This window comes from Ambystoma mexicanum, chromosome 4q (genome assembly GCF_040938575.1).
Source record: "Ambystoma mexicanum isolate Mex_15411 chromosome 4q, UKY_AmexF1_1, whole genome shotgun sequence".
Taxonomy (NCBI): domain Eukaryota; kingdom Metazoa; phylum Chordata; class Amphibia; order Caudata; family Ambystomatidae; genus Ambystoma; species Ambystoma mexicanum.
Window position 1 is genome coordinate 863,370,310 of NC_090928.1, and position 17,208 is coordinate 863,387,517.

At 46.9% G+C, this 17,208-nt stretch overlaps 1 long non-coding RNA gene across 1 annotated transcript in view; it reads right to left on the reverse strand.

Moving 5' to 3' along the window:
- Window positions 1-17,208, reverse strand: part of LOC138468033 (uncharacterized) — a 117,555-nt gene that overhangs the window by 1,319 nt on the left and 99,028 nt on the right. The gene's annotated exons all lie outside the window — the stretch shown is intronic.

Genomic DNA, 17,208 nt, shown 5'->3' on the forward strand with positions numbered 1-17,208 from the left:
ATTTCTAAAATACAACTTTACAATATTACAAAACCACGCTAACAGTACATTAATGTCTACCTATAATCCGTCTAGTATGTTGTTTTTTAGATTACTCATCTGTGTGGGCCTATCGAGCTCCCCACATTCATAATTCATGATTTAGCCTGGTTTCCAGGTGCTGCCACATTTGAAGAAGTGCAATCTGCAGAGAAACCTTTTCGGAATGTAAGCAATAGAAAAAATCCACCGCTTTTAATCGAGTCGTAGATTTGAACACATTTTCCCAGATTGCACATATAAACAGTGCCTAATTCCTTGCATTCGGTCATTACATGTTTAATTGTTTCAGGAATATGGGCCATTTAACATATTCAACTAGTTATTTGCTTGCGAGGAATTTGGAATTGTGGGCGCTGCCTCATTAAAGTTGCTAGTTGCTTTATCCTCATGAGCAAATCAAATCTCCTGACGGCAGGAGACAGACTTAGGATCAACTATCTTTGCGGTCTCGTGTGATTATACATGACTTTGCCAATCGCTGAATCAGGGGTGTTGCTAAGTCTGGAAAAGATCAGGGGCTGAGCTAATGTCGGGACTGTCAGGACTCGGGGCTAGCCAGCATTTTGGTTGTAGCACCTGAGTTTCTATCCAGGGCTACACCCAAAAGACCCGGGGCTATAGCCCCCTCAGCCCCCCCCCCCCCAACAACGCCTCTGCGCTGAATAGATTTTTAGAGCAGCCAGATGTTCAACACTTTTGCTCCAGTCCCAGGGACTGATCTTGAGCTCAAACTGCGATTTTAGCTGGAGAAACTCCGACTCCCAATCAGGGTTGCAGCCAATGGCTTCCAACAACGTATCATTTCATTTTCGTAGGTCACCTAACTTGTTATCAGTATCATCCCTTAGAACATTCCCCAACAGGGGACCTTTAGAGTCCTTAATTGCTTTTAGGTAACGTGCCTTTTCTGAGCCAAACAAAACCTACCAATGAAGTCAGTCCCAACTTCAATCTAAGCACTTCCATCGGGACACATTGTGGTAGGCTCAGCAGTCGCCTCCAAAATATTCCTTCCAATACTTTCAGCCATTGGTAATTCTCCATTGCTAAAGCATCTGAGCTGTACAGGTTGGCCGGGCAAAAACTTTACCTATATCACAATCAAATGCATTGCAAACTAAACCTGCCATCCTGTTGAAAAATCTCTTAATGAAAGTTGTTAACAATGCAGCCCTTCTTTTTTTATCAGCAATCCATTGCGAATATTTTTTTCATATGGCAAACGTCACCCCCAGGTATTTGTACTCGTCTATTTGTTCAATTTGGGCATATGCAAGGTTAAAAGAACACTTCTTACAATGATTACCACAATAACACATATTTTCCTTTCCGACTGCCCATCCCAGATGGAACTTGGTTCCTTTCTCTCTACCATTAATCTTTCAACCTGTGGCGTCCATCAGGGTTCTAACCTATCCCCCTGATTCTTCAATGTCTACATGGCTGCCCTGGCACGTCTGATTGCCACCTCCATCTCCAACTTCCAGTGTTAGGTGGATGACACAAAACTCTCCTTCAGGCTACCCTCAGCCACCTCCTATACCTCGCTAATAACTGACTGTCTACAATTCAGTCTTGGTGGGCTGCAAACGACCCCTGCCTCAATGCCTAGTAAGACTGAGATCATTTGCTTTGGGACTCCTGATCCCGCTTACCCACTCTCACGCTGGCCGTCCTCCCTTGACCCTGCGCCTGCACCCACCTGTGAGGAAAAAAACCCTGCGGTCATCTTCGACTCCACTCTCTCCTTCTCCACTCACATTTCTGACATCTCTAAAAAGTCCAACTACCAACTGAACCTCCTCAGAGGTACTATTCCTTTTCTCAACTTCCCCCATTGGCTCACTGTCTCCAGAGCCCTGGTTATCTCTAGGCTGGACTACTGCAACAGCCTCTTTCTCAACCTCCCTGCCTCTGCATTGCACCCTCTGCAAGTCATCCAGAACAGAACTTCAAGACGTATCCTTGGCCTCAAGCCCAGGACTGCATCTCTCTGGGGCTGAAATCCCTCCACTGGCTCCCGTGGCTGCAAAGATCAAGTTCAAGACCTTCTGCATTGTCCACAAGGCTTCTGGGACCTCCGACCTACCTATCTGCAACAATGCATACCTAAATACTATCCCTCCCGAGCCCTCGGCTCATGCACCTCCAACCTTCTGCGAGTGAGCCGGTTCTCCAAGCAGAGATTTGGAGGGAGATCTTTATCCTCAGCAGGGGCCTCCCTCTGGAATAGCCTCCCTAACACTCCCTGTCTTGAGCCTGACGACCTCCTTGAGTTTCAGTAACCCCTTAAGACATTCCTCTTCTCCTCTTCCTTCTCTCTCCCTCTACCCTGCTAACCTGTAATGCTTACCTTGTACCTTGTCTCTGCGGGAGCGCCTGGACCCTCGGGGTAGCTGCTGCTATTTGGGCTGTTTGTATGGGCTGCTAGGGCTTCTCCTAAAGAGAGGGTATAGGTGTTACTACTGAGTTCCTGTATGTCTCGGGCTGCTCCCTAACCTCCCCAATGCCTTTTTCATTTATTCCCTGTGGGTGTTGAGCTCACCTTTGTGTAAATGATGCTGGGCTCTCCATCTTGCCGTCAGACGCAGGGGTGATATTCTTCTGCGTGCACCACCAGTTTCTTCACTGGGTTCCAGGCTCAGACTGGCTTCGGTTCGTCAGTGCTGTGTGTGATTGTCTTGTTAGTGTCAAGGGACCACTGTAGGGGGTCTGCGGATGTCTGGTGGCCCTAGTCCCTTAGGGTGCCCAATGGCTTAACTAGGGTCCTTGTGGAATGGTTGACTTGCACTGCTCCCTAACATCAGGGCTCAAATACTGCTTTTCAGAAATCCCACGGAACGCGGGATGACTCTCGTGCTTCTTTAGAATGTCTAGCACAGTTTACGCTGTGCGCGACAAGCAGCGTGTTCCCTCTGAAGTTATAGCTGCTGCTGTAGCTACACGGCATGTTACTTCCAAAACTAAGTATACGCAAAGAATATGTAACCAGCTGCTTGCTGTATTGAAGCATCGCATGCTTGCCTGTTTGTGTTGTAATGCTGTCTTCTTTTATTGCAGGTGATGACATGTAGCGAGCTCCGGAGCAGAGAAACCCATGTGCAGAATGAAGGATAAGCCGGTGCTGATGAGGGATGAAGCCGGCGTTGCTGAGGAATGACACCAGAACTGCAGGAAGATTCGAATCTAGGATGTTCTTAACTTCATACTCAGGCTCACTCTCTGCTTATACCAGAGCTCGGGGTGCCTTAATGCGAGGGCAGGTTGGACTGGTTTGAGCAGGGACACATGAAATACTGGGTGCATGCGCAAGTTGCAGGGCAGAGTCCATTTCATAGTGACTGGATTAAGCATGGCCTCGATTGTATAAGGTCCCAAGAATTTGAGATGACATTTTCGTGGTCCTTTCAGAGGAATATGTTTGGTCACCAGCCACACCGCATCACCCACTTGATAACTGGGAGCTTCTTTTCGGTAACTGTCTGCAAATTTCTTGTGTGTTTCCATATGCATGGACAAGTATTCAGTGGCCTTTTTCAAAGTCTGATAGATAGTGTCATGTAAAGTTCTAACTTCCGGCATTTCCAATGTTTCCGGTGGGTCATTTTGGCCTCATTGGTCATTTTTCAAAATTCTCGCAATGGGCGACCAGATCGTAACCCTTACAAAATTAGCTAGGTGCGATCTAATCATCTATGCTGTGTGCACAGTGTAGCAATGTATCCTAGGGGCATTAACATTAACATTTTCAAGGTGCTCAATGTAATCAAAGTTTCTTGTATCTAAGACCCTCAAGGGTGGGATCAGCGGTAGCAAATATAGAAAAGCCGTTCTTACATTGTTTCGTCAAGTCTTTCAGGGAAGATGCTTATTACTATAAATTACTTTGGGGCAGATGTCTGTTTCAGCCTGGCCGCATTTTTCAAGCCCCTTCACGTGAAAGGTAACTTTCTTTTCTGCTACTAGTCCTGATTTCTATGGCTCTGGAGTGGAGCACCTGTCAACAGATATCATTTGGCTGATATTTAGCTCAGAATTCATCTGTTCCATTTCAGAGATTTCAAATGTCATCTCTTTGATTCCCATGTCATTGTCTTTTAATACCCAGCTGTTCAGAGTGCCGGTGGTTTTGCAAGATCTTTTCTTCCTTCTATTGGCTTTTTTCGTAGCCTTTTTGGTGTTTACAATCGCCTTTAAAGTGCTTTTTTTAAAATTTCAGAATAGTACGTTGCTTGTTCTTCCTGTTTCCGGGTTAGATAAATCTCAAATGAGTTGACTCCATCTCCTGGTGTACAGACAAGTACTGCTTCCACTCCAGCTTTGTCCAGCACTATGATCAACACCTTCTGTGTGTCTGGCTCGATGGTGGCACTGGCAATTAACCAGCTGGTATCGGCATGATGTACTTCTCGATGACAGTTGGCCCCTGGGTGACGCTTGTCAAGGCATCGCAAAATTTCCCCGCCTTCACGAATACCCTCATGTATCTTGCCATAAAGCCTTAATAGGATTATGGTGGTAAACTGCAAAGTTGACATAGTAGTCAGTATGTCTACAGAGTTTTCGTGTGCTGTGTGGGAATCTTCCGCCTCAGCGTACCTCCGAAAAAAATCAGGCGTTACAGTCAGGCTGCGACTCAACTCTTGCCTGTCAGTTAATTGCCTTGCTTTCACTCTTTCATCTGCACTGCTCATTGCTACTTTGCTTCTCGGTCCGGCAAGGCCACGATTTCCAATTGTAACGAGTAACATAAATTGATCAATGAGTTGTTATTGATGATTGAGGATTTGGTACTATAATGTTCCTATAGCAGCCTTCTGGCCACCTTCTTTTGTGTTTTCCGCAGGTTGAAAATATGCTGTAATTTTCTTAGTGAATAGGAGAATTCATATTTTCTTCATGCTCGGGCAAGAGGGGTGTATCACTTTACCAGGTCCTCCATTTGTGTTTCTAGAAAAGCTCATGGCCCCATCTGAGGCATTGGAAACCAAAATACCCTTATTTCGAAGATTGTAAGGACCTTTTTTTGCCTAGAGTGTTTTTTGGTATTCTATTGTGTCAAGCAACCCCAAGTATTAGGACAAGACTCCAATATCTAACAATGCACATATTTTCTTCCCTGGCACCAAGAGCTTGGTCACAAGGAATCTAATAATTCAACCTCACCACCAAGCCTCAGGCTGCTTGACTGCAGAGCACTTACAAACTCACATGAATGCGCATGTGTTACGCATTGCATTTGGGTTTTTCAATACTCCACTGAATCAGGCAAGTTAATTGATCACTGCTCCAGCAGTGACAAGCAGCGTGCAGAGCCCAGTCTAGCACACAAAAAGCAAGTGCTTGCTGCTTGATTGCGGAGAACCTACAAACGCACTTGAATATATGTGCACTATCTGCTGCGTTTGGGTTTTTCAATACTCCAATGAATCAGGCAAGTGAATTGATCACTGCTCCAGCAGTGACAAGCAGAGTGCAGAGCCCAGTCTAGCACACAAAAAGCAATTGCTTGCTACTTGATTGCGGAGAACCTACAAACGCACTTGAATATATGTGCACTATCTGCTGCGTTTGGGTTTTTCAATACTCCAATGAATCAGGCAAGTGAATTGATCACTGCTCCAGCAGTGACAAGCAGAGTGCAGAGCCCAGTCTAGCACACAAAAAGCAATTGCTTGCTACTTGATTGCGGAGAACCTACAAACGCACTTGAATATATGTGCACTATCTGCTGTGCTTGGGATTTTCAATCCTCCTCTGAATCAGGCAAGTGAGTTGATCGCCGCTCCAGCTGTGAGAAGCAAAGTGCAGAGCCTGGTCTAGCAGACAAAAAGCAAGTGCTCTCGGCTTCACTGCAGAGCACTTACAAACACACTTGAATACATTGTCAGCACTTGCCAAGATCCTTCTTGGAATCATGATTGGATTGGCGGAGGTGTTCAAGCCTGTACATTATTTTGAAGACAGATTGGTGCCTCTGAGAAACATGGCTGGGCCCACACCCCCGCCCTTACAGCCCAGCAGAATCATCCCCCTACCCTAACCTATTAATCTCCCTATCGCAAAGGTTAGGCAAATTTATTCAGGCAAACCCACAGATACATTGCCCTGAATTTGGGATACCCCCCAGAGATTTGGATTAACGCTCTACCTAATCTGCTAATTCTTATAGTCCCTTCTCTCTTTCCATGGAGACCTGAAAAAAAAGGATACTGCGTGAGGGACACGCAAAAGCGTAAGTGGGTTTACCACCAGATATGGATCGCAAAATAACCAATGGGTTCGTTTGTGGGAGAATGACACACCCGCTCTGGGTGCTAATGATAAGTATATAGAAAATATGTAAAATAAAACAAATATGCGAACCCTTAGTGAATGTGGTATGGATGGCGCTTGCTTTTCTATGCTTTTCAGGTTCATACAATGGCATGTAGGGGGTGGCATATTATTGTACATAACATACATGAAGATGTACTTAAAGCTTTATGTCTGTTCGTTAAGATGGCAAAGGAGATGAAGTAAACATCAAAGAAGATAAGGTAGCTGTGCACATGTACCAACTCATGTGAACACCACAGCAGGTGAGCACCACATCTGAGTAAAAAAGGGGAACTAGAGCCACCTTTGAAATATAGTGAGGAAGAACATCACTAGCACATTTTTAGTGGGAACTTCGCTACCCATCCCAGGAAGGACATCAGGAAAAGTCATCTTGAAGACCTTTTCTATTATAACCTCCTTTGCGTGTGTTACTTAAACATTCCTGTATTCTTTATTACACATGTTATATTCTAATTGTACCTCTTGCTATGACGTCACCCATGCATGAAGGTTGGAGCCTGCATGCTGGAAGGCGTCTCCTGTGAAGGACCGGGAGGATAGCTCTGGCTCAACGCCTTGGTCTTGGAAGCAAGACGACGCATAACAACACAGGTTCGAATTCTGGGCTTGTGCAACATGTCTGCGTGGAGGACGGATAGTACAGACCATCCATATCAATCATGATATTTCCAGGGAAGCCAATGCGAGTGCTTGTAGATTCAGGATCCCCATACACAGTAACTTCTGCTGCAGAATATCAAGAGCTGTGGACAAATTTGATCACAGGCTACAGACAAGTGACATTCGACCCGGGGCATATGGGGCAGCACCATTGAACCCTGAAACCTGAAGAAGGGGAGCATCAAACCCCGAAACGTGTAGAGACACAAATTAACGTATTGTTATTCTATAAAAGATTGCCCCGAGGGGTTATTATTGAATAATTAAACGTCACACTGTATATTGTCTATTTCGAATTGTGAAATGATCAACAAAGTGACATACTGTAAAATTCGAAATTCAACAGTTTGGTATTGTATATGGTCTAACATAAATGAATGTGTGTGTATATATACTTTATTTGAGTAAAGATTTTTTTATAAGACAAGAGTTACAAGCAAAGCGTTATTTTTGAATTACAGAATTGAACATATAGAAATCATTCATTAATTGTTTGTGTTTACAATATCTTTTGGGTGTGCAGGGGACGGGAGGAATCCACAAGTGTGTGGTTATCTGTTGTCTATAGTATATTGTATACAACCTAGTGTCAGGGTTGGTTTTCTCCCCGGCACCCCACTACTAAATTTATACTTTATCAAATTTTAAGGAATAAGAGGAGTGCACTGTGATAAATTGGCTAGAGGCAGTACCATTGATGTCATTGTTTTTTTTAAGACACCACTGCATACAAGTGGAAACAGACCAAGGAAGAATTGGAAGCAAAAGAGGTGATTGCTTGTTGGATTCCTACCACCAGAGCAAAGTAGGCATGGAATCGCATTCTGGGAAAGTGGAACATTTGTGCATGGTGGGTGGTGCCGACTGGCATAGGTTAACGGATATTGTGACAGTCATTCCATAGGGCCTTCAACGCAAACAATGACAAGTTGAAAGGGTTCTGCCACAGAATTAAACTCCAACAGGGGGCGAGACAAGCAGGACACAGAGTGAGGTTGATGCCCATGAGTGTGTGGGAGAAGCTGAAAGCTGATCTTGATACTGTAGGCAAGGAGTGAACTATTGGCTCAATCAAGGGCAGTGAGTGGCTCCCGCCCATTGCGGTGATTCAGTGGCTCGATAGTCACATGCGGTTATGTGTGTACCTACAGGACTTGAACAGAGAAATGTAGGTGAATAGGTACCCCATCCGCAAGGTTAAATAATGTTAAACTGCTATGATGTCAAGTGGTTCACACTATCTACCTGTCCTCTCCGTATCACCAAGATGACTTAAATGAAACATCTCACTCTTTTACCCCCTTCATAATAATATAAGCGGCCTATCAAAACAGTTTAGGGCTAGCATCATCCAGACTATCCATTGGGCAAGTATCAGACATTTCAGATTCCCCCGGTCGGATGTCACTATTCCATTAGGATGGACACATGGTGGGGCTCTGGTTGGACTGGGCTAATGGCAGGGGTGGGCCCAAGTACAGGGATGTGTTTATGGTGGAGTTCCATAAAAGTGTATTGGATCCTGTGGGATCAAACCCAAATTCTACCCTGCCACCCAACCTTGAGAGCATTGAGGCACCTACAAGGTCTGCTCCTCAGGCACTATCTTTGACCCTTTCCACTGAGCATTGGCAGAGTTCATGATTAAGGAATATTACTGCTAAGTATGAATTATTTGTTATCCATTGCAGTGATACCTTTGTTTTCTTCTCTGTTGTTTTTTTCTATCCCCTCTTCTTTTACCCACCCTCTATATGACTATGCAAAGATATGTATTACGTGCATCCTTCATCATGTGTGTTACAGAAACATTCCTACATTCTTTATTCCACATGTTATGTGCTCATTGTACCTCTCGCTATGATGTCACCCATGAATGTAGTGTGTACCTCCACATGTGTGCTGGAATTGTCCAAGGGCACCTTCCAGGGACGTCAGTTGGCAGTTGCTGGTAACTGGGATCAGTTTTGGTGCTGCTCCTCACCAGTACAACCACCGGGGTATCTGCCATGGAGACTTAATAAAGATCCTGTTCATGAAATTGGGTCTCTTGTGCTTCATTCCTGCAACCTCCCACCAGCTACATGAGAGGGTCACACAACACACGTCTCTGCAGAATTACAAGTCCAGCTTCTGACCAAAATGCAGCACAGACTTGTCACCATCCCACTTACTGGCAATGGCCGTCACATTGCATAGCAGAGGGGCCATTCCTACTGCTCTTGCTCAACCTTGAAGACTGTCAATTGCAAGTCTCTCCTCCATGCTACTCTGTGTTCAATATGGCGGGCCTCCTACTTCACAGACAACAGCCTGCACAGATTGGCACAACATTATTCCAGTTCCATTCCATAACTGGTTGAGATGCCTCCTCCCAAGGATCCATATTCTCGCCGATCATTTGCAAGCGCTACATAGAGTCATCATGATCAACAAATAAGTAAATCACATACACCTCTACCAGAAGGTCAACTATATCATGGACACCCATCATCTCTTTCCTCTCCCTCATAGAGTCTTGGATTTCAAGCACCTACTTGCAGCCATTGACCAGTGGCTAATTTGACCAGTGAAGGATATCAATCAAGTCCTGGGAACCTTCGTCCAACCCGATGATGGGCCCATTTTGTCTGCAGATTGCATCCCAGGCTAAGTCTCTGGTGCTGCCCATGGTCATGGAGGCAGCCAGGCCTGTGGCCCTGCAAGGCACCTGTAGCCACACCATCAAAACTAACTTTTCATAAAATAATTGTGGAGCAATTGGGGAGGACACTGTTCCCCTATGGGACCCTACTTAAGGGCAAGCTGATGCAAGAGAATTAAATGATCCCCTTTTGGAATATTTTGCAGTGGGGGTTTGGATGAACCCCAGAAAAAGTAAGCAGACTACTTTGGCGGCCTCCTGAAAAATTGAATGATTTGTTATTTATTATGCGCCTTTACACAAGTATTTAAAGGTGTAACAAGGCAAGGGAGGGAAACAGAGGGAGGACAAGACTAGGCCTTGCATCATTGATATTGTGCAACTGTGCAAACGTGAAGTGCAGGGGAGAGGGGACAGGGAGAAATGCACCCAGAGCAGAAGGACTCTGAGTTAAGTGCTGGGAGGCTGGGACTCCAGGGGGAAATCCCAGCTCGGTACTGCAAGGTTAGCCAGGAGGCAGTGCAAGTAGGGCCAGGCGGCAAGTGCAGGGGGACTGGTCAGCATGGGGCTGGTGTCCTGTAATACTCAAAGGATAACCAGGCAGCCAGTCAGCAGACGAAGCAGGAGCAAAGGAGGGTTATCAGGGTAGAAGAGAAAAGGTAGGTCTTGAGGAGTTTCCAGAACTTAACGAAGTCCGACTCAAGGTGGAGGGAGGGAGGCCATTCCAGAGGGAGGCACCTACATAGAAGGGTTTCTACCCCCAATCTCGAGGTAGTTGAGCAAAGGGCTCTAGGAGTAAGGTACATAGGAAGAGAGAATTAAAGGTAGTAAGGGCCACTGCCCCAAAAAGCCTTGTGGACAATGCAGAGTGTTTTAATCTTGATCCTTGCAGCCACCGGGAGCCAGTGGAGGGATTTCAGGACTGGAGAGATGCGGTCCCTGTGCTTGTGGCCAAAGATAAGTATTCCGACCCGGTTCTGGATGAGATGAAGAGGGTGAAGAGCAGATTGAGAAAGAGGCTGTTGCAGCAGTCCAGCCGAGAGAGAAACAGAGCTCTGGAGACAATGAGCATCTGGGGGAAGGTGAGAAAAGGGAGAATACCTTTGAGAAGTGTGAGAAACCTGAAGGTGTCTCCCTGGCTAAACCCCGGGATCTGTCATCAAGGTGGCCAGGAAACGGCCATCGCTATTGGATCCAGTTCCTGGCCATGGACTAGTGAGGGAGGATTCCCTGGATGGGGAGTCCTCAGGGAGTGTGAGTGGGACACCGACGGGTGAGACGTGGTATCCCCCTTCTTTAAACACCTTTTCTCCATCCCACCATGTAGGACATTCAAAAACACTGCACCCACTCTTTCCGACACGAACACTTCATTCCACACACAAGAGAACAGACTAACACCAGAGCTGTTTACCAGCCATATCCCAAGACAAGTGTCAGGCAAAGTCAGGCAATTGATCAGAATCACACACACCTGACTGCCTTTTCCCTTCCCCACAGGGATAAAAGGTGGAGCAAGAGAGCACAGTAGGAGCAAGGCAGATCGCACAATGACACAGCTATCCAGGTCCTGAAGTTCAAGAGGAGGAGAAAGGCAGCGAACATGGAGAGGCTGACAAGGAGAGACATGACTTTTCCCTTTTCGACGCAGACACGCAAAGCCTCCACAGCCGGAAGCGTAAGACCGAGGAAAATAGCCCAAGTGTGCTGCAACAGATGTCAACAGTACACAGAGTGTGTCGACACTGATAAGCAGGAGTGAGGGAAACTCCTGATACCATGGTACTGGCTTTGGCTCCAGTTACGAGGAAAGCCAACTGATTCATCACAGCCAGTGAGCCGAGGGGAGAGCCGATAAGAGTTGGACTGTGGTGAATGAAAGTCACAAAGTGGCAACTTGAACCAAGTACAAAGAACTGTGAAAGTGTTAATGGGAGACCAATTGCAGAGGGAACTGGTACCATGTGGGTGCCAACTCAAGAGACTCTGGTCAGTCCCCGTCTAAGTGAAACTACAGATACTTGAAGCCTGCAGGAGAGCCGCCAAGTTAGGTCAAAGTGGTCATACAGGAGGTCAAGTGAAATCCCTGTACAGTCGAAAGCCTTTGACCTATGAACTGTAGAAAAAGTAAGGGAAGAAAATTCCACAAATCATTGAAAGCAAAGTGAATGGGAAGTTGGCAACAGTGAACCTGGAAGAGGGATGCTAACGAAGAGGGGCAAAGTCTAAAGTCCCAACAAACAGTGTGTTGACAACAGTGAACCTGACCAAGGGATGTCCACGGAGAGCAGTTTGAATAGACATTAAGAATGATTGGTGAATGCTGGAGAAGCCATAGTGAACCCAGTGGAGGGAGGCTGAAAGCAGAGACCAGTCTGCACCCAGAAGAGGGTGATCCAGGGGTCGAGCAATCACCCAAAGTTGAGAAGCCATAGGGAACCCTGTGCAGGGAGGCTGAAAATTGAGAGGGGTCTGTGCCCGGAAGAGGGGGACCCAGGCGTGAGCCAGTAGCACCCTGATCAAGTGAACCCGAGAAAGGGAGGTTCACAGCGAACTGTTGAAAAGACTTTGTATGAGAACAATAGGGGAAGATTTGTTGAAAGCCATAGTGAACCCGGTAGAGGGAGGCCTACAGTCGAGAGGGATCCGAGCCTGAACGAGGGAGATTCAGGGGTGAACCCTTCACCCAAATTCCATTAAGAGAAGGAACTGTTATTGATTTATGGCGTACAATTTATGAAGGGTCAGCACCCGGAAGAAGGGGACCCAGGGGTGAAGAATCCTCACACTAAGTAAAATCAGGAAACAAACGTTCATTTATTTTGAAGGAATGTTTGTTTTGTTGTTGAATATGTTAGGCCCTCGAAGGCAAGAGACTTTCAACAGAAAGAGACTTGGCCATCGATGGCCCTGATAACTGTCATCTCATGCTGGGGAAGATTGAAAGTGTACTGTGCTACAAGATCCCACCTTACCCCGTGCTCAAAACGTGGGGAAGGAAGAACCACGCTACCATATCCTGACATATTATTTGTGAACACTTCTTTCTTTTCTTGAAAACTATCCCACACTCTTTTTGTATTAATTGTAAGGTTTGGCAATAGGTTTCTTAGTATAGGCCCTTTTTTTTGACACAGCACCACTAGGACTGCCTTATTTTGATTTGATGGTCGACGCTTGCTCCCATCTTAGATTTTGGTTTAGATTAGGCGTTTTTCCAACCTGCATACAGTTTAAATAACACCCCTGAACTATGATCACTTATACTGTGATACTGTTGCCACCATGAGTACCTTACAGAAGGCACAGCTGGAAGTGGGCCTTTTTTGCAAGGTCCATGATGTGTGTTGAATAGGAGAGTGTGGAATCAAAGATTACTCCAAGGTTTTTCGCCTCAACAAAGGGTGTGGGCAGAGGGCCCAAGGAGGGCAGCCACAGTGAGAGAGGGAAACCGGGAGCAGCTGTCCCAATGAGAAGGATCTCAGTCTTGCTGGCATTGAGGCAAAGATCGATAGAGGTGGACCATGACTGCATAGCAGATAGACAGCCAGGGATGAGTGAGGAGGAGGCAGAGGGTAGCCTGAAGGAGATCTGCGTGTCATCAGCATAAAACCGAAAGTTAGAGGTGAAGGTTGGAGATCAGGAGGGCCAAAGGAGCAAGATAGATGTTTAAGAGACAGGGCAAGAGTATAGAGCCCTGGGGAACAACAGATGGAGAGAGAGAGAGAGAGAGAGAGAGAGAGAGAGAGAGAGAGAGAGAGAGAGAGAGAGAGAGAGAGAGAGAGAGAGAGAGAGAGAGAGAGAGAGAGAGAGAGAGAGAGAGAGAGAGAGAGAGAGAGAGAGAGATATGGCAGAGAGAAATGGTGGAGAGAAAGGAACCAAGCTGGACCTGGGATGGTTGGTCCAGGAGGAAGGAGGTCAGCCAAGCCAGAGAGGCTGATCCATGATGCCAAGGGTCTTGCACAGACGAGAAATCAGGATGTTGTAGTTGACCGTGCCAAAAGCAGAGGAAAGGGGAATGAGGACAGAGGGAGAACTAGAGCTGAGATTTGAGAGCAGATCTTCACGGGTGCTCAGGAGTGCAATATCTGTGCCTCGGCTGTGTTGTTAGATGCCACAGAGATGCAGGCTTGAATGTGGACCTCTTCTTAGAGAAGATGGATAGTCTGTATTGCCTTTGGAGCAGGCGACAAGCCAGTTTGTCAGAGGCTGCACCTGAAGCTCCCCTCTTCCGCTCAGCTACTCTGCACTTGCATTTCAGTGCTGCCAAATCGGAGTCGTACCAAGAGTTGCACCTTGTAGCAGGCTTCAGGTGGATCCTCATAACAGGGGCAAGGATATCCAGAGTGTTAGAGATGGAGAGGTGAAGGTTGGAAAGGGCTGTGTCAGGATGGCAGTCAGCCACAGGAGTAGGTGGTGGGGAGAAGGTTGAGGCAAAGGGGGCCGCTGACACTTGCTTCATAGGCAAATGTCCGTGGAGGAAGGTGGCAGTGCTAGGAGAGGCTTTGACAAAGGGACAGGAAGTTTCAAGTGAGAAGAGAGAAGAAAGTGGTCAGACCAGGAGAGAGGAGTAGTGAGAGAATTAGAGAGGGGGATGCCTGAAGACATGAGAGCATGTGTGGCTGGCAGAGTGAGTCATACCAGATGGTAGAATGGAGAAGGAAAGAGAGTTACATAGGTTTGCGAAAGAGCCCAGATGAGTCTGAGGAGTCCAGGTGGATGCTGAGATCCCCAAGGAGGAGAAGATGGAAGAGATAGGATAGGGGAGAGGAGTAGAGATCAGCCCATTCAGAGAGAAAGAGGGTAACCGGGCAAGGTGGCTGTAGATGGTGTCCATGGTAGGAGAGGGGCCAGAAGAGACAGAGATACTGCAGACCAAGCATTCAAAGGAGGAGCAGGCCTGATTGTGGATGATGGAAGCTGGGTTCCACTCAGGAAAGAACAGGGCCACTCCTCCTCCGGGCCTGTTGGGCCTTGGCTTGGTGAGGATCTTGTAGCCTTTAAGGAGGAGTGTATCAAAACTTGTGACAGAGCAGGCCTTGAACCATGTCTCAGTAAGAGCGAGAACATCCAGGTCCAGAAGTGCAAAGAAGTGGAAGATGTCAGAGGAGTGTTTGACAGCAGAGCGAGAGTTGAGAGTAGCCACGTGGAGCAGGTTGCACTTTTGAAAGACTTCTGGGGCAGCGGTGCAGGGGAGAGAAGTCCCCATCGGAAGTGTCAGAGAAGCCAGAGTGGTGGAAGGAGGAGGCGGCAAAGGAGCCAGCGAGGTAGAGGATGGCAAGGGAGCCTGAGAGCTGGAGGTCAGGGATTGTAGAGGAGCCAGAGAGGTGGAAGGAGGAGGGGGCAAGGTAGCCAGAGAAGGAGTGGATGGCATGGGGCCCTGAGAGGAGGAGAGAGGTGGCTGAAGAGCCATAGATGTAGTGCATGGCAATGGAGCCAGAGCGTTAGAGGGAGGAGGAGGAAGAGTAGCCAGAGAAGTTGTAGAAGGATTAGCAGGAGAAGGAAGGAGGTTATGGAGGCAGGGGAGGCACCTATCAAATAGATTGGGTTAAGGGCCCTGGACCATGGTGGTGCCATTTAGACATACATTAATGATGACTCTGGAAGACTGAAAGGGGGTCATGAGGACCTCCCACCAGGTTCCACTATTAAAGGAGGAGAAGGAGAGAGAAGTGCCACCATATAAAGGGTCCATAGGTCGGGCTAAGGAACGACAAAGAGGATGTCTGGAAGAGGCACTGATAGGTGTCAGCAATGGGAAGGCCTGGATTGGAGACCAGGGTGTCCTTCCTGAGCTTCTTCCTTCCAGACTTAGTGAGAAGAGACGGATAGGAGATAGAAAAGTAGTTGGAGAAGATGGGGGGCATTGTTGGCACCATACTGGATGTGATAGAGGGAGGCGAAGGAGAGGTGAGAGGAGGAGAAGAGAAGGAATGCACTGCACAGAGCAACGCCCTACAGGGTACACCAGGAGGGGAGTCTGGAATAATGGGGGGGTAACAGAGGGATCAACCAGCAACAGCAGAATGGAGACGGACACAAGCAGCATGGGCAGCAACAGGCATTAAGTGGAGAATGCGATAGGAGCCAACCAGGCTCAACTCAACCAAGAGAGGAAAAAGCCTGGAGGGCAACAGTAGAGATCAAAGTTTAAGGGATGCAAGGCAGAGCGATAGAGGCCAATATATTGACCGAAAGGGAAAAAGCATGACAGCAGAGGAATGCAGAGAAACAGGGATTGAGGCCTAAACAAACCCCTAAACAGGGAGAAAATGTGGCAGATGCAACATAACAATAGTGCAACAGCTTGCAAGAACAGCAGAAAATAAAATACAACTACACAGGAGCGGCATAGCCTAATGAATGCATACAAACAATGCAGGGTGAGATACACATGAAAATGGAGGTAAGCGCAAGGTAGCACAGTTTAGTTGGACGCAGTAATGGCTGCGTCCACTGCCCACACCTGTCTTACCTTGTGGTTGCTGCTGGTCGACGGCTGCGCTGCATGCTCACAATCTGCGTTCTGACCCGTTCATTACCAAAAACCTGGCTCACACAACACTGCATCCTTGTCCTGTGAGGGCTTTGCCACAGAGGTTCCAATCCTAGGACTTTAAAGGTTAGATACATGGACATAGGTACAGCGTATTACATACCGATGGGCTGCGTCTCCTGTACACCTGCATCACACAACACCACAGCCTTGTCCTGCAAGGTTTTTTCGCCCTGGCGACCAACCAGATTTGCTCTTTACAAAGAACTAATCTGGTTGGCCTTTACTAGATCTCCAGGCCCAGCTGCTAGATTGCACAGGAGAGTGCCAGCATAGCCAGATTCAGGTAGCCATTGAGATTTCTTAAAAGATATATGTGGGCCAGGGAACTTGACTAGGCAAACCCAGATATAGCTAATTGACTTTTGGCTCGATTTTTTTTTAAAGCGATGAGATGGAATTGCTGTAGATATTTGAAAGAATGTTTTGGGAATTTGACACCTAGTACTTGCAAAATATTGGCGCAGATCCGTAAAGCGGTTCAGGCTGTAAATGAGAGCAAACATTTGTCTGTGGGAAAGAAATGGAAAAACATACATTTTGGGCACCCATATAACTTCCCACCTGTCAAAAAGCATCAACAAACATTTGAAAACATGTTTTTTGGAACATTTCATGAAAAGTCATTGTATGGCATCACAATGGAATCAAAACTACAGGCTTCTTACAGGGAGTTCAAATTTTTCTTGACTACAGAGTTATCGCGATCCTGTAATCTAAATATGAACAGGTTCTGTCGACAGACATAACACTCATCAATTGTTGAAAATCATTGATCCTGTAGGTTGCTTTTCTGATTCGCTTATCGCATGATGTTCTTTGCACCCCAAAGTAAACTGCACTGAGAATGGACGCATGTGACTGGCTGTCATACTCCGAGCAGACATTGGGGGGAGGTGAGAGTTGATGTGCTGCTGCATACGAGGATCTTCTGTGCTCTCTCCTCATCTGGCGCCTCGCCCTA